Source organism: Microcebus murinus, chromosome 12 (genome assembly GCF_040939455.1).
Source record: "Microcebus murinus isolate Inina chromosome 12, M.murinus_Inina_mat1.0, whole genome shotgun sequence".
Taxonomy (NCBI): domain Eukaryota; kingdom Metazoa; phylum Chordata; class Mammalia; order Primates; family Cheirogaleidae; genus Microcebus; species Microcebus murinus.
The window spans coordinates 44,878,372-44,903,080 of NC_134115.1; the positions used below are offsets into that span (position 1 = coordinate 44,878,372).

The following is a 24,709-nucleotide window of genomic DNA, read 5'->3' on the forward strand; positions in this document are numbered from 1 at the left end:
TTGTGTATTGTGTTCCTGATTTCATTTAGTTATCTATCTGTATTCTCTTGTAGCTCATTGAACTTCTTTAAGATGATTACAGTTGTCCCTTTGTACATATGGAGGATGGACCACCCACACATACCAAAATCCACACATACTCAAATCTTATAGTCAGCCCTGGAGAACCCATGTATATGAAAAGTCAGCCTTCCACATATGTGGATTTTGCATCCTGCAAATATTTTTGATCCACATTTGGTTGAAAAATATCTGCATATAAGTTACCTACACAGTTCAAACCTGTGTTGTTCAAGGGTCAACTCCTTTTTGAATAATCTAAATTTTTAGGTCTTCATTTCTTTAGGGTCAGTATTGATGATTTTTCATTCTTTGGTGTCCTCATGTTTTCCTAATTATTTGTGAACTTTGTGGCCTTGTGTTGGTGTCTATGCATTTGAAGAAATAGACTGGATTTGGTAGGGAAAACACTTTACCAATTAGCCCATCCAGAAGTTGTTGGCAGGTATGGTCACAGGGGCTAGCTGGCACTGGGGTGGGCATGGAGGCTAGGTCTGTGGTGCTGGCCTGGAGCCATGGGGGCTAGCCTGGTGCTGGAGCATGCCTGGAGCCTGGTCCTATGAGAACAGACTTATGTCTTGGAACCCCAAACTGGCCTGAGCCCGAGTCTGTGGGGACATCCTGGAGCTTGGGGTCATGGGGGCTAATGGGGCACTGGGGTCCACCAGGTAGGCCTGGACTTAAGGCCCAATGAAGTAGGACTAGACCCTGGGTTTGCGGGAGCATGGGGGGATTGGGGCCAGCCTGGAGCCTGCATCCATGGGGACTAGCCAGGTACTGGGTGGGCTTGGTACATGTATCTGAGGGGGCTGTCCTGGGGTTTGTGTCTGAAGGTACAGTCCTACTATCTGGGGCTACAAGGGCCAGCCTGAAGCCTGGAGTCTGCTGGTGCCAGTCTGGTGCCAGAGTGAGTCTGGATTCTGGGTTCCGGGTGCTGGCCTCAAGTTTGGAGCTGCAGGAGCTGGCCTAGCACTATGACAAGCCTGTAGATTGAGGCAGGCCTGGACCCTGGAGCCCATGCGGCTGGCATAATACCAGGCCTGGCCTGAAGCCTGGGGCTATCCATTGAAAACATTTTCTTTTTAATCCTACTGGGATTTTTATTGGGATTGCAATGTGTCTAAGATCAGTTTGACAAGAATTGCTATGTGAACAATAGTGAGTCTTCTAATTCATGAACATGGTAAGATGCTTTTAAGTAGTGTTTATTTCAGCAATGATTTGTGGATTTCAGTGTTCAGACATTATATATCATTTATCAGATTTATTCCTAAGTTTTTAAATTTATTTGATGTTATGAATAAATTTTAAAATTTCTTTGTCAGATTTATTTTAGAGAAGTAGAAATATAATTGACTTATTTTTCAACTATGTACCCTATGACTTTGCTAAATTCACCTAATAGTTCTTGTAGCTATTCTCTGTTCCTTAATACAAATATTTAAGGCTCTAAATTTCCTCATAGGTACTGCGTTAGCGGCATTTGACAAATTTTGATTTATTGTTTTATTTTCAGTCAATTTAATGTATTTTCTTATTTCTTCTTTGACCCATAGGTTATTTTGAATTATAGAAATATGTGAGAATTTCCTGCATTAATTTATATTATTGATTTCTAATTAAATTGTGTTGTGGTTGGAGAACATAATTTCAGCCCTTTAAAATTTAGTTAGGCTTGTTTTATGGCCTTGAATATGGTCTATGTGGGTGAATGTTTCACATGTACTTGGAAAAAATATTTATATGTTGTTACCTGAAGTTATCTATAGATGTCAGTTAGTTCAGGTGGTTTATAGAGTTTTAAAATTTTATGTACCTTTTACAACATTATGTCTACTTATTCTAACAATTGCTTAAAGGAAAGAATAAAAATCTTTGACGATAATTATTGACTTATTTATTTTTCTTTTCAATTTCAGCTTTTGCCTCATTTGTTTAAGAGCTCTGTTGTTAGGTTCCTAGGGGTGAGTGTGTGCGTGTGTCTCCACATATACACACAAACACACAACTTACATATATAAATAAAATTTATAATTGGTATATCTTTCGATTACCCTTGGTCCATTATACAATAATATTCCTCTTTTTCTCTAGCAGTATTTTATCTTAAAGTCTATTTTAAAGTCTATTTTGTCTAACATTAATATTGTCTCTTTAGCAATCTTATACGTTTCTTTTGCAATATATATGTTTCCATCCTTTCACTTAAAACCCATCTTTTTATAAATTTAAAATACATCTATTGTGGCCAATATATACACTTTGACCTTGCTTTTTAAAAATTCAGCTTGACAATCTCTATCTTTTGATTAGAATGTTTAGCTAATTCACATTTTAATGTTGTTATTGGTATGGTTAGAGCTAAGCTTGATGTTTTGATCTTCTCTTTTTTTGTATTAAACAAATATTTTAATATACCATTTTAATTCCCTCATTGACATTTTGGCTATAATTTTTTGAGTTATTCTTTGCTGTAGGGATTATAGATTATGTCATACTCCACTTGAAGTTAATTGACTTCTAGTAAAATATAGAAACCCTTTACTAAAATAGCTCTTTGTATTATTTTTGTTATTTCTATGAAATCTCTAATAGTGATAAATCTAATGATATAGTGATATAATTAGGAGTTTAATAATATATTTTTTTAACATAAAAGAAACAAATATTATACAGTGGATGCAGAGGATTGCTTCCAGACCCCCACATATACCTAAATCTATGCATACTAAAGTTCTGCAGTTAGCCCCACAGAACCCACATATAGGAAAAGTCAGCCCTTCATATATGTGAGTTTCTCATATTGCAGAATATTATGTTTTGATCTGCCTTTGGTAGGGAAAATCTGTTATTAAGTGGAACTGCACAGTTCAAACCCATGTCCTTCAAGGGTCAACTGTATACATTGCTGGCACTTTTCATTTTTACTTGTGACTCTAAGTAACAATCTCTTGTCATTTCTTTTCTCTTCTTTTTTTTTTTTTTTTTGTTTGAGACAGAGTCTCACTTTGTTGCCCAGGCTAGAGTGAGTGCCGTGGCCGTCAGCCTAGCTCACAGCAACCTCAATCTCCTGGGCTCAAGCAATCTTACTGCCTCAGCCTCCCAAGTAGCTGGGACTACAGGCATGCACCACCATGCCCAGCTAATTTTTTTGTATATGTATATATTTAGTTGGTCAATTTCTTTCTATATTTTTAGTAGAGACAGGGTCTCGCTCAGGCTGGTTTCGAACTCCTGACCTTGAGCAATCCGCCCGCCTCGGCCTCCCAGAATGTTAGGATTAAATTTATTTTCATTTTGAGAAATTCCTTCAACATTTCTTGTAACATAGGTCTGTTAGGGACAAATTTACTTATAAGTAAATGTCAATATTTTGCCTTCTCTTTTTAAGGATAAATTCAATGGAGATAGAGTTCTTGGGTAACAACTTTTTAGTCTTAAGTACTTTGGTATGTCTTATAATGTCTTCTGGCCTCCATTGTTTCTGATGTAAAAATGAGTTTTCAGTCATGTCATTGTTATCCTGTGTATGATACAGGCAGATCTCAGAGATAATGTGTGCTCAATTCCAGACTATCACATGAAGGCACTTGACATAGGCTCCCTTTGTCTGTCTTTATACTTGACTCTGAAGATCTGACTGCTGGAATCTTGCCACCATTACAGTTGAGACAAAAGACAACTTCTCCCCATCCTCTGACACACAGACACACACACACACACACACACACACACACACATTTCTAAGAGAATCTCTTTAAATTCTGTCTTATAGTCCAGAAAGCATACCTCTAGATAGTAAGAATGACCTTGCCTTTCAGATGGGAGTCTGCCCCTTCACACAGGGATGTGCCTTTACTCTTTATAGTATTGTTCATGCAATAGCTCAGCATTCATATTTCAAGAATCACATACATAAAGTAATAAATGAAGCAGGTGGTGACCCAGGGAAACTGGAGCAAATGGAGAACAATAGGTCTGAGGCTCAGAAGCAGGGCTTGGTCAGCCAGAGATGGACCAGCCTGGGTCAGAACAATATTAGGCACTAGAACCATACTCAAGGCAGGAGCTGGTCATTTGGTAACTGGGAATATCAACCAAAGAAGGATATGGATCTGAGTGATCAATGCCCAAAGGAAGCTTCAGGGTAGCCCTTCCAGAACCATTTATTTAAGAGTTCATACCAAGTCCAGGTACTAGGCAGGGCTGGAGAAGGTAAATAGCAGGTAATTGGCAGAGGTGTGGCCCTGCTTGCCATCTTGGAATAGGTAGCATAGCAGTCTGATCAGAGGCTAATCAAGGTAGTTAATAGAAACCAGAGTAGCAGACAAATTCTCAGTCTTGGGGACTCAAAGCCAGTCATGGTTGTTGAGGAGTTGGAGGTATCAAGATTAGAGTAGAATCAGCTGGAAAAGAAGAGGAGGCATATTTAGTTCTTTGAGGACCTACTAAGTGCCAGGCCTTACCTCCTAACTTATCTCATTTTCATCTCTCAGCATCTCTGTAGAGAAAGTGGTATCTTCCTTCCTTAAACGTGACATAGTTGACCAAATTATCAGAGCTCAGGGCTACAAAGCAGCACGTTAGGAGACAGGGGTTAAGTGGTTAGCAAAAGGAGCAACAACAAAAACATGGCACAACTGTGTGCAAGACGCTGTTTTGGAATGAGGAAACTGAGGCCTGGGGAGGTTAATAACTAGCCAAAGGTCACACAGCCAGAAAATTACATAGCCTGGTATAAAATCTAGGACTTTCTGACCCCAGAGCCAATTTTCCTCACTTCATCATTCTGCAAAACAGTAAATAACCAGCCTGAGCCTTCTTATTCTATGTGGACATAAATGGTATCCAGAAAGTGGTAATAGGTCACAGTCACAGTAGTGAGCTTGCAGGGCTGCATATTCAGGAGCCAGGCAAGTTATTTTAATCATATTATCACCATCCTTAGAGGACACCTGACATTTCTACCATTGGAGTCATGTCTTAGAGTAGGAAAATGGCAGGTGGTGTCCATATGTGTTAATAGGCAGGATGTGTGAATGAAAATGGAATCAGCTCTAAGTAACAAAATGCCAGATGACTAGAGTTCTATACACCAGCAGGGAAGAGAGGGATGAATGGCTCTTGTCTAGATCAGAGTTGGCAAGCTTTTTCTGTAAAGGGCCAGACACAACTACTCAACTCTGCCATTGTAGGGTAAAAGCAGCCACAGACAATATGTACACACTCAGGGTGTGACTATGTTCCAATAAAACTTTATTTTTTTTTTTTTAAAAAAAGCTGTCAGCCAAATTTTGTCCACAGGTTGGAGTTTGTTGAATCCTAGTCTAGAAAAACAACAGGGTCAACTCCAGAGGCAGTGTGTGTCATCTAGAAGAACTAGAGATTAGTTAGTTGACTTAAAAACTCATGTTATTGAGTAGACAGGCATCCATCGTCTTAAAAAGAAGATTTCCTGGGCCAGTCCAGTGCAGTGTGGCTGCTGGTGACAGGGAGGTTCTGGGTGCCTAACTTGGAGGAGACACCAAAAGTCACATGCAAAGAGCTAAAGAAGTTGAACTTTGCTGACCTCACAATTTTTCTCAGGCTGTACCAGAGTAAGCAAATGAAGAATCCTGGGGAAAATAAGATACTGAGAACCTTATATGCTATTTGGTCTTATTTCCCCTCTGTAGGATTGTAATGTGGGCTCTGGCCCATTTAGGAAGGAAAATAAACTTCTGTTTAACTAGTTATTGTCAAGATGTATTACCTTCTGCCCATAAAGTGGGTCTTAGTTCTAGACACTGCATGAGTTACTTATATAGACTATGCAACCAAAGGATTTGCAAGTACTAAATAAGGAATATGGTGCTTCTAATAGGCCAAAAATGGGTTAGGGAGTGGGGTGGAGGAGGAGGCGATATATTGTAATAGCCATATTAAACTGTACTAAACTTAAAATAACGGGGAAAATATTTCCTTGAAGCTAATAGGAAAAATCAGTTACCGGACTCAGAACCATGAATCTAAGTTGTCATCCAGCTGCATGGGCTTACAGGGAGAGTTCCTGTGCTGAGGTTTCATTATGAAACACAGAGGCATTATTGGGGATAAATGAACCAATATGAATGAAATACCTGTAATCGCCAACCTGAAATTTCACGCCAAAAACCATCTGATTCCCATGTTGATGCGGAGTGGTTTTCTTAAAGTTCAAAAAGAATCCACTTTATTAGTGGAGTGGGATGCTTAGCAGGAGTATGTTTATAAACTTGGATTCTTCAGGTTTCCTCTAATATTAGAAACAGAAAGCAAGGGAAGTTCTTGCTCGAATTGTTTTCCTACCATCTACTCATTGTGGTCTTTGGTTTGGTACGTTAAAAATAACAGCAGGGGTGCCCAGCCCCAGGGTGAGGAGGGCCGCAATCCTGCCCAGGCTCTGGTGGCCAGGCCAGGCTCCAGTGGGACCATATCTGCCCAGGGCCGGTACCTTTGTCTAATTCATCTGCCCACGAGGGTTGCCTTTTTCCAAATTTGCACAAAGGCGCCACATAAGCTAATGGTGGCACTGCCGGGTGGGGACATTGGAAGGCCGGGCCTGTCTTGGACTCGATGGGAAGGGAAAAGGCTGTGGGAATGTTTGCGGCCTTTCTGAGGAAACCTCTGAGGAATCGTCAGTGGGATCCAGAGGGGATCTGAACTGAGCTCCTCACCCCGTCTCTCATATCCCAGGGTTCTTCATTCTGCAGGATCTTTCAGATGAAAGTCACGGTGTAAATAAAACCCAATGGAAGGAGCAAAATGGCGGGAGGAAGCTGAGTAAGGAAGTGTTTTATGGGAATCCCCACTGGTTGTAGGGGGAAGAGTAAGGCTTGCCAGGCTTCCTCTAGTTTCCTTAAAGATAGACAGCTATGTCTTTCCTTCTCTTCCCTGTTTCTTTTTTTTTTTTTATTGTCCCGCCTCCTGTCTCCTCCTCCTCCTGCACTACATCAGCTTACATCACAGCATTTGGCCAACTCTTTCTCTCCTCTCCTCCTGTTCACTCTCCCTTTTCCCCCTTGCTGTATGTGTGTGTGTGTGTGTGTGATGTGCTGCTGTTTCAATAACATTTTGTTAATGTGTTTATAAGTGTCAGCCTGTATACTGCACTGTATATTACGGTCACAGCATGAGCCAACAACTTTGCAGTCCATAATTGATGGATTCATTCTTTGTGGCAATGAGGGTACAGGTCAGTAAATCATGAGCTTTATTGAGAGGTCACGGTGTAGGGGGTAAGGAGAGGGCAACGTGGATGGTGTTAAAATATTAATAGATTTAAAGAATGAGGACTTTGACTTGCAACTGTTGTTCTTAATCACTTTTGTGTCTTCATCCCCTTTGGAAATTGCTTGAATGTCATTTTCTCCAGAAATACGCCTGCACACAACATTTTGCAAGCAATTTTAAAGAGTTCATGTATATACTCCAAGCTCATCCATGGATCTGAGTTTAAAAATTCTTGTTGTGCTAGATGAATTCGTAGTGATTTATACACAATATTTTAAGTAACATCAAAATAGATACAGCTTTTGTTTCTTTTAAATGTATTAACAAAAAAGGGACAATGTACCTTACCATAGAGAATGCTGTCACTTATCACCTTAATTGATTAAAGGTGAAGGTGAAGAAGGCCAGGCCCTCGATGGAGCTGGGTAGGTCCAGGGCCTTCTGAGCGATCTTCTTGAGGACCTGGCTCCCGGACAGGTCGCCCAGGTAGCGGGTGTAGGTGTGGGCCACCAGCAGCTCGGGCTCCGCGCGCCCCACCCCACCTCATGGAGCCTCCGCACATAGCGCTGCGTGGCCGGCGTGTTGGGGACGACCTCCTGCCAGCGGGGCCCGTACCAGAAGGCCATGTCCTGCTCCAGCGCGGCCCTGCGGTGCAGCTCCCCCAGGAAGTCGAGGGGCGCGTAGACCGGGTTCTCCCTGTTGTGCTCGATCTCCTCCTCCAGGGCCACGTAGATGTGGTACAGGGAGGCCATCACCAGCTTAAAGCCATCTCGGGTCACCTGGCCCTTCTGAAAGTTCTTCATGAACTCCGTGTTCTCCGCTTGGGTGTGCACCTCCTTGGTGGCCTCCTTCAGGGCCTCTGACAAATCCTGAGGCATGCTGTCGGGCTGCGGGCGCTCCATCAGGGAGGCTGGTCTTGCCGGGTGCTGGCTGCCGGGTGCCGGGTCCGGGTGCCGGGTGCGGGTGCCGGGTGCGGGTGCCGGGTGCGGGTGCCGAGTGCCGGGTGCTGGCTGCCGGGTGCCGGGTGCGGGTGCCGGGTGCTGGCTGCACGGGCGGCGCTTAGCATCACTTAGCATCACTAATATAACCTGGCATTATGTGCCTTCTGATATTGATGCAGTAGAACATGAAATGCATAATCAGTGAAGCATCTTGCCCAAAAATGTTAGTTTGCATCTAAGCAAGTCTTCAAGTATAACTTCTAGTTGACAGAAAATTCAGGAAATAGGAGAACAAGTTAAATGACATTTCAAAGAAACAGACAAATTTCAGACATAACTTCTAGTTGACAAAAATTCAGTAAGCAAAAGAGCAAGTTAAGTGATATTTCAAGTAAACAGGGAAATTCAAAATGTGAAACATTCTGTAAAGCAACTAGTCTAGTCTCTTGAGAACGTCAAGATCTTTAAAATAAGCCAATAGACACAACAGCTTTGGGAACTGTTCTAGATTAAAAGAGAGTATTGGAACATAATGACTAAATGCAATATGTAAACCTTGATTAGATTCTGGTTCAAATAAACAAGCTGTAATAAAACAAGCTTTTAGATAGCAATTAAGGAAAATTTTATATGGGCTAGATATTAGATGATATTAGGAAATTATTTTTATCTTTTGTAGATGTGATAGTGGTAATGTAGGGATGTAGGAGAATTCACACTATACAATTCAGAGGTTAACTGTCACAGTGTCAGAAAATTACTTTCAAATGTTCCAGCAAAAATAACTATTATACAGCTATATTAATATATGGATACATATACATATAAATAAAGTATATATGGCAATCTCAGTATTGCATTGTATTCTTTTAACTTTTCTAAATCTGAAATCTTCAAAATAAAAATTTAAAAAATTAATTACATATAAACATTTTTAAAGGTAATAATACAATGAGTTATGGTTCTTCGTCATTAAAAAAAATTTTTTTTTGAGATAGGGTCTTATTCTCTCACCCAGGTTGTAGTGCAGTGGTGTCATTATAGCTCACTGCAACCACAAACTCCTGGGCTCAAGAGAGCCTCCTGCCTCAGCGAAGTAGCTGGGACTATAGGTGCACATCACTCTACCTGGATAATTTTTGTGTTTTTTGTAGAGATGTGGTCTTGGCACGTTGCTCACGCTGGTCTTGAACTCCTGACCTCAAGCAATTCTCCTGCCTTAGTCTCCCACAGTGTTAGGATCATGTGTTTTATCAACTTAAAATCCTTTTCTGGAATAGTTCATTCTTAATAGTTCACAGAGACAAGATTAAGCATTTTACGATAGGTCATCCTTTACCAAGAAATCATGTTATAGCTCTCTTTGTTCCTCTCATTTATACCAGAGGTAAATGTGATTAAGAATCTGTACCTTTAACGCTAAAAATGTAGCATGGCTTTGGGGGACTTTGTATCTCAGAGGCCTTAACAATACTTTCTGGCAAATGCTAAAGTTGAGTAGTTTTTAAAAGAAAACATACCAGAACTGCCACTGGCCACCAGCACCACCACTCCACCAGCCTCCTCTGATGTAATAAAAGGAGATACATAAAAGTTAAGGAAATGTTATCACCTGAGATCATATTTTCCAACTGGAATTGGTTGGGAAATAACAAAGTTGGACTTAGAGAGTCACGATTTTCCGGCATCCCAGAGTCTAATTAAGTCAGCCCATATTATCTCATGTCCCGCTCAGTGCAGCCCTGTGTAATGCTGCAGATTATGGGGGATTGCCAGGGACTTACTGCACAGTATTAAATTGTATAGATAATGACTTTTGGCATTTTTGTTAGGAGGGACTGGTTTCAATATGCAGTAAGGCAACATCGTTTTACTCTCAATGGTTAGTTCGTCACCAACTTTTTTTTTAAGTCCTGAAAATAGCTTACCAAAGATTTGTCATTTCTTGCCTGGAGAAAGTTCTGGAGTATTTGTGTTTTTATAAATATCAGATGTGTAATCTCAGATGTGAACTTATTATAACTAGCCCCAAGGCATCATGAACTGCAAGTTACCACATGAAAATTAAAGGGGTCAGATTCAAAAGGGACGTGTGTCAAAAAGCTGTGTAAAAGGGCGGGCACTTAATATGCATCCCTCGGATGAACCTGTGATTGCCGAGGAACCTGCCATCCATCTTTGGCTGTTGGTCAGGCTCCCAGATACCTTTTATAGCCCCCCAGTAGTGAATAGTGTCCCCTGGGCTCAACTGGAAGAAAAATATATTAAGTTGGCTCCTCTTAACTGAAGGGAAAAGGAGAAAAGTGTTTAAATGACTTACTATCTCTTGGGTTCTATTTACTCTGTAAAAAATATTGTACCAAGTATTTCAGAAATGGGAACTCTTTGAACCTCAGTAAAAGTCTTTTGGGGGTCATTTGGTATCCCTTCGGAGCAGGGTACTTGATGCTATCGTTTTATTGGCAGCATTTATCATTCAGTTCCACTTCCTATTTTACCGTTTTCTTTAACATGAGATGATAAAAGAGCATCGTAAAACCAGACCTGCAGGTTTGAATTAGTCTCCATTCTGCTAACCCATTGTTTCTCAATTGGAGTCTGCTACAATCAGGCACAAGTTCTCTGTGCTAGGACATGTTCCTAGCAGAGTAAAAAGAGAGAATTAACACCTGGGATGGGGGTGGTGATTAGAATAAAAAGCCAACTCCTGAGAGGCCCAATCAAGATAAGGGCATAGAGAATGGCAGTTATTTACATGCAGGAAAGGAGCCACCAGATGCCAAAAGTACCAAAGACCCGTGCAGCATAAAAATAAAAATATATGGCCCATGAGTCTTATAGAGAAGCAGACTCTTCTTTTTTAATTGAAAGGGACACCAGAAAATAAAATCGGATGACAAAAAGGGTTCTTATTTAAAATGGAAGGAAGGGGAGCTGCTTTGAATCCAGTAGCAGTAACATGTGGCACAAGACACTGAATTTTGACCCAGAAACACAATCTTTGGCCCAGATAAGTCAGCTAAAAATATTTGACTAAAGAGCAGCATGTGTGTGTGTGTGTGTGTGTGTGTGTGTGTGTGTGTGTGTTATTCAGTGCTTACTATGTTCAGACACTGGGCAAGTGCTTTATCATTTTTAACCATTTGTTCTTCAAAAATCAACCTATGAAGCAAGCACTCATAGTATTCTCATTTTCCAAATGAAGAAACCAAACAAACAAACAAAAAAAACCCAAGACTTGGAGTAAGCAATTTTGTTAGTCCCATAATTAGTGTCAGTCAAGGACAGTAATAATAGCTGCCTCTCCTGCTAAGTGACATAGTTTACTTTATTTAGTTCTCATGATAACTGTGTGATATATATACTATTATTAGCACCAGTTTTCAGATGAAGAAACAGGATTAGAGGGGTTAGGTAGGTTTCAGAGACCGTACAGCTGGTAAGTGTGACAGCCAGCATTTAAACCTTGAAGTCTGACTCCACCACCTGGCTTCTGAGCTGCCATGCTATTCTGTCTTTTCATGTAGTTTTTACTGTGTAAATTTGACCTCGCTTCCTCCAATGTTTATCTATATCTTCTCCATCAGTGGAGAAAATGTCTCATTAAAAAGTATTTGATATTTTATGCTTAACATTAGATTAGGTTTTAAATGAAGGCCATGAAACAACTAGTCATCCGTTGGAATAGCAGTTAATGTTGCTGAGTAAGTTAAGGCATTCATAGTCTTTATTATTGCTGAGAACAGAACTGAGGAAGTTCTGTATCTGATGAGAAGAGAGATCTCAGGGACAGGACACAAGGAACTGGCTAATTTATGACTTCTGCCATATCCTCCCTGGGAAAGACAAATCATGGCAGAAGGGCACACTCACTGGTTCCTACCTGGAATTCTTAGCTTACATTGGAATTGGCTGCAAAGCCAAGGCCGCAAAACCTGGCTGAAGAAACAGAGCCTGGGTTTGAGAATCTCCAAGGCTTCGGGATGACCAGAAGCTGCAAAGACAGGTCTGTGGACCCAGAGGCAGGCCAATAAGGGTAGGAAAGCAACAGAAATCTGGAACCTGTGAAATGAAAAAGAGGCCCACACCGAAGCACACACCATCTGTTGATATTCCATAATACCAGGAAAATCAGAACTACCCTAAGCATTTCAGAGAACTGGGTATCAGAATTGCATGTGTTCTCAATGGCAACATTAGCAGCTGTTAGTAATATATGCCACAAAAACTAGGGAGTAAAACGAGATAAGAGATCTAGGGAACAGGTGACCCAATATAGGAGAGAAGGAAAGGAATTTCTAAGATGAAGGCAAAGTGAAGTCCCAGGATGACATATGAGTAGCAAACATAAAGCACTCAGCCCAGATTGGAACAGAAATTTTCAGGGCTCCAGAGAAAAGTTTACAAAATATCTTAAGCCAAAGATGACTCAATAGTTTTGGGCCATGTAGGAAATTACGTTGAGATTATATTGAGAGACATTTTACAGATGTTTGAGAAGAATTGGCTGTAGATTCAAAAAAAATTGCACAGTTATTTCAGTGGAAGGGGAAAAATTATAGAAGAAAATATTAATCAAGTCACTACTTAGCTCCATAGTAAATACAGGTGGTTCCCCAGGTTACAGACAAGATATGTTCCTGAGAACATCTTTAGGTCAGATTTGTATGTAACTCAGATTCCTGATGAATAGCTCGTGTATGATGATAACCTAACATTGGCAATACTGAATTGGCTCATGTGGTAATAGTACAGTGTAATCCTGTAATAATAATAATACCCCTGTCCTGTAATAGTAAATTATAGAAACTGTCGTGCTCTTTTAATTCAAAAAAACAGAACGTTAAAAAATAACTCACACTAAAAGCTAGATAGGAGAAACTTCAAAAAAGAATATGGGAAATATTTTTCCTTTTCCCATGTGTTGTAAACGATGTGAGGGTCCAGATTTGAAATGCTCTGGTGCCAAACAAAGTGCTAGGCCTATAGCAGGTACCCTATAAATATTTACTGGTTGATTTTAATATGATTTAAACCATTTTTCTTGCTTATGGCTGAAAAGAGTTAACTGCATATATAACAGCCTAGTAACCATTTACTCATATTGTCTTTTAGTGCCTTTATATTATTAAGTTTCTTACTAACACTTAATGATGGCTTAGATTCATAGGGATCTTTTAAATTCTGTACTTGGAAGGTTCATAATGAGAAAATGTTCATGGAAACAAGGCAATTTAATTTTTAACTTTAAAATTTTACCGAAGATTTTTATATTTTGTTCTCACTTTTTTGATTGAGTTTATGTTGTATGTGTTAAAGATATAGATCCAACTTAATGAGACATCTTGAGCATTAAGTTATCTGAAAATCATTTCCATAAAAGAAATTTCACTTAATAAGGGTGCTTTAATGCATAAGGAAAGATGCACAGAAAGCCACTCTGTCTTTTGCCATTTATCAAATACTCTCAAATAGTTAAAAAGGATAGTCTATGCAAAGTGTCTAGCATGGTCTGTGTAGTCAGTAGGCACATATTAAAAGAAAATAATGATGTAGATGCTGAATACCAAGTTTGACATTTAAAGGAATCAGGAAATCATCAAGGAGTGTTCATGCACAAAAGTGAAAAGCTGACGATATACAGCTATGATAACTTTTTTTAAAAAAATTGTCAAGTTTCCCACCTCAAGTTGGATTGCTTAGCCTGGCGTCATTTCTTCAAACTTTCACTCCTCCTGGGAGACAGAACTGCCCAGGCCTTTCAGCCTCAGCCAGAGAATAGTGCAGACCTTCTTTCCTTAACACGCTCCCCCACAGGTCTCTGTTGGGGGGCTTCACAGTGAAATTGGAGCATTAGCCGTTTCTTTTTGCAGCACGGGCACCAGTGGTTCAGCCCACTAGGCTCGGCCCAACGTCCTCGTCAAGTTTCTTCGGCTACCATGAAGGTCAATAAAGTAATCTTGAGTGGGTTTCATGTTTAAGCACCAATCCATAGTTGCTGAAACATGCAACTGAGGTTACAAGGGAGACCTAAGAGAAGGAGGAGAATGACAAGGAGCAGGAGAGGAAGGGAAAGCTCAAGGAAGGCAGGAAAGAGGGTGTGAAATCACTGACATTGCCGAAAGCGAAGAGAATAAAAGACCAATCTTGTCTAATGAGGAGAAGGGTGACGGTTTTATGACCATTAATGGATTTAGCAGCAAGATTTTACTTTTTAATAATCATAGAGTCCATTTGCAATTTTGACCTGGGCTGGGAATATCCTGCTTTTCTCTCCTGCACCCTGCTAAGCTGTCTTCCTTTCATCCAACAGCCCTTCAGTTCTTCCTTCCTCCGTGAGGCCTCCTTGGGTAGATCAGTAGGGGTGACAGCTCTCTACCCATTTCGACAGTTACTCTGCTCTGCACCAATAAAATGCATTTAACCTTGGCCTGCAGGGGATGTAAATCTTTCAGGGTCTATTTATGTATCAGTTTAATATTTTTATTTTCCTGTCTAGATGTTCTCTATGTGTCTGTCACTGTTGTTAAACAGTGGCTTTCACATTTTTTTTTTTTTTATATTACAGAACACTTTGTTCAAACTCATTCTCATATGGAACCCAATTTGTTTGTAAAGCAACATGAACCTGAGGTCTTTGAAGTGTTGGTGGGAAAAAGGCATCTGGAGCTTGGCCCTCTTCTCCTTTCCCCAATTCCCCACCTCCAGCAGGCCTGAAGAGGTCTTGAGGAGTGGAGTTTTGAAAAAGCTACTTTTTAAAAAAGAAAATCTTGTGAGCTCCTGGAAATGTTTATTTCCTCTGTACTGTGTGCAGGGTTGTTTATCATGTTTAAAATAGCAAAATATCAGTTGAAAATTAGAATCAATAATCCTTCCCAAAAAGTTTAGGCTCAAAATTATCTTATATAATACTATTAGTGAAACAAAGGTTTTTTCCTAAAAAAAAAACCCCACAATTAAAAAAATATATAAGTGAGTTGTTTACCTATATTGACAGAACAAACTGCCTCCAAACACATTAGTGCTGTTAATGTTGATAAGCTTGGTAACACAAGAGCTTAAACTTTTATTTTTTTATTTTTTTTGAGGACTACTCTTTAGTAGTCTCCTTATAAATTTATTCCCTAATGAATAATATGATTCTGAAATCTTATCTTGGTTACTTGTACAGAATTTACACATATTCCATTATTTATGTTTACATTAATTCAGAATGACTTTCTCATGAGTCTAAATTAGTAAAGTTTTACTATAAATTGCTTATATCAGAAAGATTCGAAAAAATGCTTCTCTTTTCTAAAGAATATATTTAGAAAGTATAAACTTTCAGAATGGCATGGTTTTACTACTCTTTTCTCCTTTTGGAACTAGTGGAATCAACTAGTACAAGTCAGAGTGTTTTCTGATCTAGAGTATCAAAGTACATAAGGGTAACAAGCAGAGTAGCTGCTGCAGTGCCTAGAAATAGCAGAGCCAACCTGGCTACACTGTGTCTGCTGAGTGTTAATCTGCACTCTCGGGGCTTCCCCAGACCTGAGCTGCTGAATGCCATCACCAGTTAAGAATTGGCCTCATAGCCTGGGAAGGACAGAGACCATAGAATCCTAATGGAAGGCCATGCTGGAATCATTCACCGATTTAATAAGTGTTTCTGGAGCATGAGCCATGAAGCCCTGAAGGTGCATATTGACAAGGAGGTGGACCCTGCCTTCAGGACTCTCACCCTCTAGTTGGGGAGGTTGAAGTGAGAACACTTATGATGCATCTACAATACAGCATTGCTAGGGCTGCAATCAAGAGCTCCCTTTGCCTATAGTGGTCTAGAGCTGGGGTTGGGAAGGCATTTGCCAAGTGGGCAAGTGAGCAACATGCATCCCAGGGATAGGACAGAATGTGGAAGAGCACAGAGAATTACATACTTGCTGAATGTCTATTATGTACTATTCCAGGCACTAAGGATAAAATAGCAATTAAAGTCCCAGCTCCCACAAAGCTTACATCCTAGCAGAATGAAAGAATGTGCAGGTAATGGCAGATAATTTAGAGTACCTGAGGGAAAGTGGTGAAGAATGAAGCTGAGGATACAGGTTAGCCGCCATCTGAAGGGTCTTGAAGGACAAGCTTAGGAATTTGAACTTTAACCTGTAAGGTGGTTACAGAGGGTGTTGACCAGTTTATCCTCTGCCGGGGAGATTGATGGTGACTTCCTGTGGATGAAATTAAAACCACGTGGTCTTTATCTATGATAAAGCTCTATGATATTCATCCTGCCATTTCTTGAACAAAAGTCCTAGAGCTGATTTCATATCCTCTGTTGGGTGGGTATTAAAATGCCACACCATTGTTTGTAAGAGGACTTAAAGAGGAGAAAAAGTAACAGCAAGAGTTACAGGAAATGACTGAGAAGTGGTGGTGGTCTTATGCACTGGCCTTGAACTTGAACCTGAATTCCTGTTGCCCGCCAGTGGCTCAGAGTATGCACATGACTTCACTGAGGTAGCCAGATGGATATAACAGCAAATGCTATGCCAAGATGTTCCCACTGGGTACTTTAAACGTTCCTGAAGCAACACAAAGCTTCTGTGCAAAGCCTCCAAATGTGTAATCTGGGAACCAATTTTTCACCCTCAGTTTGCAAACAGGAATCAAACCTGTTGACTCTTGTCTGCTCTCCAGCCCAGCTTCTCCGACTGTCTTAAAGGTCCTTGAAAATGCCCCATATATGACCTTCTGTAAGGATGATTAATATTCTTTTTATGGCAGTCACTCTAATAGCTTAGCCTCTAGTGGAAAGAGTGTTTTTAATGATATTAATATGAACGATGTGCTGCCTCTGGCCACCATCCACCAAAGCCTGCGTTTCTGTTCTCCAGCATACTACTGAGGGACATCGATTCATTTCCCTCTGTCCGAAGGCCTAGATTAAAAGTAGAGTCTGTGGACATAATAAAGGTTCTTGTTTTATGCAGTCTGAACTGATCACTTTGATTTGGCCTAGCTGTCTAACCAGTGATTCTGAAATTCTTCTCAAATGTGTATCAGAATCACATGTGATTATTTAAAATACAGATTGCTGGGCTACACCCTCAGAACTGCCAATTTAGTAGGTTTAGAGTAGGGCCCACAGATTTGCATTTTAACCAGTTCTCAGGCAATTCTGGTGCTGTTTTTCCCCCAGAAAACACTTTGAGAACTTTTTTTTTTATATTCCGAATATACCTGACTTACTAAAACAAAATTTTCAGGAGAGGGTCCCTCAGATGCTGATTCTTTTTGAACTGCCCAGGTGATTCCAGTTGTCAGGGAATGTTAGGAAGTGCTTTTTAACTCAGCCCAGGTGAGTTACATGACCATGATGGGTACTTTGGTTTTCTTTTCTTATTCTTGAGCTTGTAGAGTAATGGTTCTCAAAGTGTGGTCCCTATCTGATCCGGCAACATCAGCACCACCTGGAAACTTGTTAGAAATGCAAATTCCTGGGCACCACACCAGACCTACTGAACCAAAAACTCAGAATGAGTCCCAGCAATCTGTAGTTCAACAAGCCCTTCAGGTGATCTGGATATATACTGAAGTTTATATCCATATCACCAGTTTGTTTTTACAAAATACTGGTTTAGGAAAATCACCATTTCAAAAACATTTTTAACAGCCTGCTGTGCATTCCTAAATCTATCTGAACCACTGGTTCCTGACCAGGGGAAACAAAGATGATGTTTCCTCCTTATAGTGGATGATCTCCAAAGGGCATATGTGATGTGAAAAAGTGCCCCAGAGATTCTGATGTCCCCTTCAGAGGGCATGTTCCCTGTAGTTGAGAATGTACATATTTTAATTTGGTTTTAGACCATAGTTTTGGAAGTGATTCAGATTCAGCCAACCTTTATTTAAAAGATAACATATGCCAAGTTGTATGCTGAGTGCTTTTATAGATATAATTTTACTTAATGCATATGTCCATAATTTTATTATTGATACCTTCCAAATAAAGAAATTGAGGATCAGAGAATATAAGCAAATGTGCCTTTGATAACATAACTAATAATGATAGAGCTGGGACTTAAACTTGCTGTATTGGGGATTTCTCTTTCAATTATATTTATACATTCTATTTAAAGTGGCTTCAGTCTACTGATCTTTGGGATGGATTAAATATAAGATGATCTTAATTTAATTATCCTATTAATAATTTCAAATTTAATTATCCTATTATCAGTAATTTCACTATTATGAACAATAGTAATAATATTTTTCCAACTTTAAAATCAAGGCAGAGGAAGAAGGAGTTTCCAGCTCTGGTAATGGCTGACTCTCCCCAGATAACTATAAAATCTCAAGAAATATAAAAAATAAAATATTGAAGACTGTAGAGAGAAACAAAAGCTGGCAGAAACTGGAAGGGATTTGACCTTTAAAAAAAAGTACCACATTTATTGAGATCTATATCTATACATTTCACACAAGAGAACAACTATTAAAATGGCAGCTGAGTTCTCACTGGAGTAAAGTCTGTGGTTGGCAGAATAATGTGCTTCTAACCCAAATGTCCATGTCCTAATCACCTGAACCTGTGAATATATAACTTTACATGACAAAAGGAACTTTGCAGACGTGATTCAGCTTATGGGCCTGGAGAAGGCAGTTTATCCTGGGTTTTCCAGGTGGGCTCAGCTGAAGTCAGAGAAATATAAGAATAGAAGAGATGAGAGGGATTTGAACTGTGATAGGACTTGAACCACTGTTGCTGGCTTTGAAGGTGGAGGATGGGGCCACAAGCCAAGGAATGAGGTAGTCTCTATAAGGTGAGAACAGCCCTCAACTGACAGCAAGGAAACCGGACCTTCTTCCTGCAACTGCAAGGGACTGAATTTTGCCAACAGCCGGAATGCACAAGCAGATTCTCTGCTAGAGCCTCCAGACGGAATGAATCTCTGCCAATGCCTTGATTTTGGTCTTGTGAGTTGCTAAGAAAAGGAGCAGTTAAACCATGCTGTACCTGAACTTCTGACCTACAGAACTGTGAGATAATAAATTTGTGTTGTTTTAAGCCACTAAGTTTGTGGTAATTTGTTATGGCAGCGTTAGAAAACTGATGCTGAACAAAATGTGTCAATATCTTTAGAGTCTTGAAAGAAAAACAAGACCACTTGTAGTTATACATCCAACAAAAACATCCTTCAGAAATGAAAGGGAAATAAACACATTTTCAGATCAATGAAAGCTAAGGGAAGTTGATACCAGCAGACATACACTATACAAAATGCTAAAAGCATTCTTCAAGATGAACGAACTGACAGCAGATGGAATTCCACATCTAGAGGAAGAAATGAAGAACACTAGAAATGATAAATAAGAGAGTAGATATGAAAGATTATTTTCTAAATTTCTTTATAAATAACTGATGTTTAAATGCAGAATTTCAACATTGTATTATGATTTATAAATAGGTGAAAAATAATGAACACAAAGGATGGGAGAGGTTAATGGAATTATATAGTTGTAAGATACTTCTGTGTCATGTGAAATGATATATTCTAAATAGACTATTACAAGTTAAGGGTGTGTGTGTGTGTGTGTGTGTGTGTGTGTGTATTATAATTTCTGAAGGTATTTGAGAAGATGTAGCTAAAAAGACTTTAGAAAAATTAAATGGAATATTTTTTAAAATGTGTATCCAAAAGAAGAGAGGAGAGGAATATAAAACAGAGATGGGACAAATAAAAAACAAAAAACAAAATAGTAGACATAAATACAAATGTAAGGATAATTACAATAAATGTTAATTGATTAAATTCAGGCTTATAGAATGAGTAAAAAGTAACACTAAATTTTATGTTTTCTGCAAGAGACATACTATAAATATAAAGACACAGTTAAGTTTTATGTAAAAGGATGGAAAAAGATACACCATGCAATTAGTAAGCATAAGAAATTTGGCTAGGCTCTCTTAAAGTTATACAAGATAAACTTCAAGACAAGAAGTATCGCCAGATAAAAATATTTTGTAATGATAAAAGAGTTAATAATAAGACAAAAGTATCATAAAAGTGAATGAACCTGATAACAAAGCTTAACAATACATAAAGCAAAATCTGACATACCAAAAGGAGAAATAGGTAAACCTATACACATGACTGAAGATTTTAAAACCTCCCTCTTGGTATTTGACAGAACAACTAGACAAAAAGAAAAAAAAAAAATCATCAAGGATATATAACATTTGATCAACACTATCAATCAAGTTGATCTGATTAGCATTTATAGAGTATATAGCTAACAACTTCAAAATACACATTCTTTTCAAGTGCAGACCAAATATTTACCAAGATAAATCATATTCTAGGTCAAAAAAAAGTCTCAGTTAATTTCAAAAGATTAAAATGTTACACAATATGCTTTCTTGTGATAATGGAACTAAATTAGAAATCAATAATAAGATCTCTAGAAAAATCACCAAATACTTGAAAATAATCATACTTCTAAAAAATCTATAAGTCAAAGAAGACATCAATAAGGAAATTAGAAAATATTTAAAACCCCAACTATGCTGGAGAAAAAAGACATCAGAATTTGTGGGATACAGCTAAAGTAATGCTTAGAGAGAGATTTGTAACTTTACATTATTATGTTAAAGACAAGAAAGCTTTAAAATCAATCCACTAAGTTTTCCCTTTAAGATTCTAAAAGATAAGAATAAATTAAACCCCAATTAAGTAGATAGAAGAAATTATAAAACTAAAGGCCAAAATTAATGATATAGAAAAAATAATGACAAAATCTAATTTTTTGAAAAGATTAATGATTTTATTAAACCCCTAATAGTACTAATGAAGGGAATAATAACAGAACACAAATTATTGATGCCAGGAATAAAAGATAGGTTATTATTATACAGTCTACAGATAGTAAATGGATAAAAGAGAATATTATCAACAACAACTTTATGCCAGTAAATTCAGCAACTTAGATGAAAGGTATAAATTAATGCAACTTTCAAATTTCACAAGAAGAAAGATAATAAATAAAAAATTCTTAATAGCTTTATTTCTATTAATATTTCTCCTATAAAACAAACTCCAGGCCTATTTTTTTTTCATTAGTTGGTTCTTTCAAGCATTTAAGGAAGAAATAATAACAATCTTACATAAAATCTTTCAAAAACAGACGAAAGAATACTTTTCAATTTGTTTTGAAACCAGACCATTATAATCATACACCAAAGCCTAATACAAAAGATGTTATAAGAAAAAGATAGTACAAATGAATTTGTCTCATAAATGTTGATGTAAAATTCTCCAACAATGTATTAGCAAATCAAATCCAGTAATATACAAAAAAAACCAATTATAATATTAGCAGGTATATTTATCCTAGGAAAGTAAAGTTGGTTTGACATTTGAAAATCAATCAATGCAATATACCACAGTAACAGAAAAAAAGGAAACTATGTAATCAGCTCAATGGAGTCATAAAAAGCATTTGACAAAATAAAACACTTATCTGTGATTAAAAACTTTTAGCAAATTAGGAAGAGAAGGAACTTCCTCAATCTGTTAAAGGGTATCTATAAGAAACCTAAAATTAGCATTATAGTTAATGGTGAAATAGCAAATACTTTTCCGCTTAGATTAGGAACAAGTCAAGGATGTTTGCACCTCTGTACAATATTTTACTGTGTGACCCAGTTGGTACAATAAGAAAAGAAAAAAAATACATAAAAATTGGAAAGAAAGAAGTAAAATTCTCTTTGTTCACAGATAATGTTTTTTTAAATTCTAAATAATCTACAATACACTTATTATAACTAACAAGTGAATTTAACAAGATGATAGCATCCTATATACAAAAATCAGTTGTATTTCTATATACTAGTAACAATTTGAGATTGAAATAAAAAATAATACTTTTTATAACATTAAGCATATGAAAACATGTGGCATTTAACAAAATATATGTAAAACCTATATGCTTAAAACCACAAGGTACTGCTCAGAGAAATTAAATAGGCCTAAGTAAATGGAAAGATATACCATGTAGGTGGGTTGGAAGCTCAGTATTGTTAAAGATGCCAGCTCTCCCCAAATCGATTTATAGGTTCAGTGCAATATCATCTAAAATTGCAGCAGGCTCTTAGTAGATATCAGCAGGCTGATTTTCAAACCTAGATAAAATGAAAAGGGCTCAAGACTTTTGAAAAGAACGAGATTAAATAGGACTTACACTACCTGATTTCAAGACTTAAAATAAGGCTACAGTAATAAGACAGTGCAGTGTGGTACTGGTGTAAGGAAGGACAAAATAGAGGAATGAAACAGAACAGGAATAAATCCATGCATATATTTTCTTTTTACAAAATTTCCAAATCAACACAATGGGGAAAGGAACATCTTTTTTTTTTTTTTTTTGAGACAGAGTCTCGCTTTGTTGTCCAGGCTAGAGTGAGTGCCATGGCGTCAGCCTAGCTCACAGCAACCTCAAACTCCTGGGCTCCAGCGATCCTTCTGCCTCAGCCTCCCGGGTAGCTGGGACTACAGGCATGCGCCACCATGCCCGGCTAATTTTTTATATATATATCAGTTGGCCAATTAATTTCTTTCTATTTATAGTAGAGACGGGGTCTCGCTCTTGCTCAGGCTGGTTTTGAACTCCTGACCTTGAGCAATCCGCCCGCCTCGGCCTCCCAAGAGCTAGGATTACAGGCGTGAGCCACCGCGCCCGGCCAGGAACATCTTTTTAACAGGTATGCTAGGAAAAAAACTGGATAAACATATGGGAAAAAAGTGAACTTTGATCACTACTTCACATAGCACACAAAAATTAATTCAAAATGAATAGTTAACCTAAACTTAAAAGCTAAAAATATCAAGCTTTTAGCAAAAGCATAGGAGAAAATCTTTAGTGTTATTATAGACTAGGATAGGTAAAGATTTCTTAGAGGAGATATAAACAGTATTAAACACAAAAGGAAAGAAATAAGCTATATTTCATCAAAATTTTACATTTATTTTCATCAAAAGACATCATTAAGAAATTGTAAAAGCAAGCCACATTCTAGGAAGAAATATTTGCAATACATATTTGATGAAAGACTTGTATCTAGAATATATAGAGAACTCCTACAAATCAATAATAAAGAGGCAATTCAGTTTTTCAAGTGGGCAAAAAAACTTAAACACTTCACAGAGAAAGATATAAGAAGGGCAATCAACATGTAAACAAAATTATCAGCATTGTTATTTATCAGGGAAATGCAAATTACAAACACAATGAAATATACACGCTCAGTGGAATGGATATAATGAAAGACTGACAGCACCAACTGTTGGCAAGAATGCAGTGCAACCAGAATCCTTATCTTTTGATCATGGCTATGTGAATCAGTACAACTGCTTTGGAAAAAGTTTGACTGTTTATTGTAAAGTCACAGACACAAACACACACCTAGCTTATGACCCAGTGACTCTACTTCTGTATATTTACATAAGAGAAATGAAAACATAATATCCACAAAAAGACATGCATAGGAGTGTTCATACCAGCTTTATTCAAGCTAACTCAATGTTGGAATCACCCCATCAATGGAAGCTAACTCAATGTTGGAATCATGTCCATCAACAGTAGGATGGGTAACCAAATATATTTATACTATGTAATGTGACTTAGCAATTTAAAAAAAATTATCATTGCATACCTATTCATATGGATGAGTCTGAAACTTAATATTGAATGAAAGAAGTCAGACACAAAGAGTATGTATGGTGTTCTCTTAGTCCTTTTGTGAGATGATAACAAAATACTACAGACTGAATACTTTATTTTTTATTATTTATTTATTTTCTGTTTAATTTCAGCATATTACAGAAGTACAAATGTTTAGGTTACATAGATTCCCTTTGCCCAACCCAAGTCAGAGATTCAAGCATGTCCATCCCCCAGATGGTGTGCACCATACCATTACTCATCCCTCCTCCCCCCTTCCACCTGCCTGACACCTGATGAATGTTACCACTGTATACACACATCAGTGTTGATCGGTTAATACCAATTTGATGGTGAGTACATAGGTACTTGTTTTTCCATGCCTGTGATACTTCACTCAGTAGAATGGGCTCCAGCTATATCCAGGATAATACAAGAGGTGCTAGATCACCATTGCTTTTTCTGGCTGAGTATAACTCCGTAGTATACGTATACCATATTTTATTAATCCACTCATGTATTGATGGATATTTGGGTTGTTTCCACATCTTTGAAATTGTGAATAGTGTTACTATAAACATTCTAGTACAGATGTCTTTTTTTCCTTTGAGTAGATGCCCAGTAATCAGATTGCTGGATCAAATGATAGTTATACTTATAGCTCTTGTAGTATCTCCATATTTCCATAGAAGTTGTACTAGTTTGCAATCCCGCCAGCAGTGTATGAGTGTTCCTATCTCTCCACATCCATACCAACA

The 24,709-nt window shown here is 38.1% G+C and overlaps 1 protein-coding gene and 1 pseudogene across 2 annotated transcripts in view; one reads left to right on the forward strand and one right to left on the reverse strand.

Annotated features, from left to right (window-relative positions):
- Positions 1-24,709, forward strand: part of ADAMTSL1 (ADAMTS like 1) — an 856,830-nt gene that overhangs the window by 320,665 nt on the left and 511,456 nt on the right. The window lies entirely within an intron of this gene.
- On the reverse strand, positions 7,681-8,259 carry LOC142874340 (heme oxygenase 1 pseudogene; annotated as a pseudogene).